Here is a 1,828-nt window from a genome sequence, read left to right as displayed (position 1 = left end):
TATTCGGAAAAATTTCAAATATTTTTAGAACACTGGTATTTCAATAATTTTAGTTGTTAATTTTAATTATAAAAAAATATATTATATATATAATACATATTAATTAAAATTATTTATTAAAATTACTGAAACATCGCTGTTCCAAAAATATTTAAAAAAATTCCGATAATTTAACCAGCAATAAGCAAGCCTAAGTTCTGTATATATAGGAACTAGAATAGCCTGAATTAAGCTATTCCAAATTTTTCTGCCTTTCACATTGTGAGAAATTAAAACATTGATATTGCCTCTCTTTGTTTATATGTTTGGGAAATCTGAAGAACCAATGGAACAGCTCTTGAGCATGGATTTTACCTAAAGTTTATACCAAGCGGATAAAAGTAACTTTCATGATGGTCGATTATATTGTAATACTACTTTTTTGGTAGTAAAAATATGTTACTTTGTTTTACAATAATGTTATTTCAACATTTAAAAATTAGTGACATCTAAGATCCAATTAATTATTAAGAAAAAAGAGTTTGAGAGAGAATGAAAATAGGCTATAAAATCTAACTATTATGAAGTTAATGTGTTAGCATAGAATAAAATATCTAAATGTTGAAAAACCATTTTTTTAATATAACATTCAAGACTTTCTAAATTTGAATTCTTCTATTTCTTTATGTAGTTTTCATTTTTAAATGTTTAATATAATGTAAAGTACAAATAACAAAAACCCTTTTATATATATATAACCAATTTAAGTTAATCGAATAGTAAATTTTTGTGTCTATTTAAATAAATGTCGGAAATTTAAATTTTATTTTATGTATACAATAATTTAGGCTGCGTTTGGTTCTTCAAACAGGATAAGACAAGACACTAAGGTCCAGTTTGAGTAAACAACTTAATTAAGTGCTTGTTTAGGCGCCATTATTTTGATAAAAAAAGATATTTTTTCAATAAAAAAATATATTTTTTTTAGCGTATTTGGCAAATTTCGAATAATAAAAGTAAAAGTACTAGAAAAATCAGAAAAACATCTTTTTTGAGAAGCTGTAATTTACATCTTTTTTAAAATATCTTTTTTCCTTAAAAAAAGATGTTTTTATGTAATAAATAAACAAAAAAGTACTTTTATATTGTTATATCCAAACATAATTGATAGATAAAAAGATTTTTTTGCATGAGATACCCAAACATAAAATTACTTTTACTTTTCCATAAGATCTTTTAAAAAAATATATTTTCTTAAAAGCTCACCCAAACAAGCTCTATGTCATTTAAGTTATAGCTCATTTTTGACAATTAGATTTATATTATTATTATTTTGAGAGATTGTTGATTAAAATTTTAGAAGTGTAACAGTACCTGTAGTTTCTATAATCTCAGGTGGTTTATCGCAACAACATATACAGCGGGCGACGGGGATAGGTATACAGCACCGTGTGGGGCACTCGAGTTCCATAGTGCCTATTGATCCTGCATTTCTTTCCCATTTTTCACCATATATATATATATATTATACACAATTGAAGAGCCGCTTTTTAATTTGAATATGAAAGTAAAAGTGATGTTGGACTTGCATATGAGAAATATAGATACTTCACAGTCACGTGATATTAGTGGAATAGAACTCAGACCATGCGAGTTCTCTATCATTAAACAGACCGTCCGAATTGCGTTTAATATTCCATTTCATAAAAAAATTGACAAAAGAAAATTTAATTCAGCTGAATAATTTATTAACAGCAAGAGTATTGGTGGGTTTGGCTTTTCTCTAATTTTATTTGATAAAAAAAAAAACAGTTTTCATTGAAAACAGTTTTTATATATTACTCATATA

The sequence above is a fragment of the Arachis ipaensis genome, chromosome B04 (genome assembly GCF_000816755.2).
Source record: "Arachis ipaensis cultivar K30076 chromosome B04, Araip1.1, whole genome shotgun sequence".
Lineage (NCBI taxonomy): Eukaryota > Viridiplantae > Streptophyta > Magnoliopsida > Fabales > Fabaceae > Arachis > Arachis ipaensis.
Note: the sequence above shows the minus strand (reverse complement) of the source record.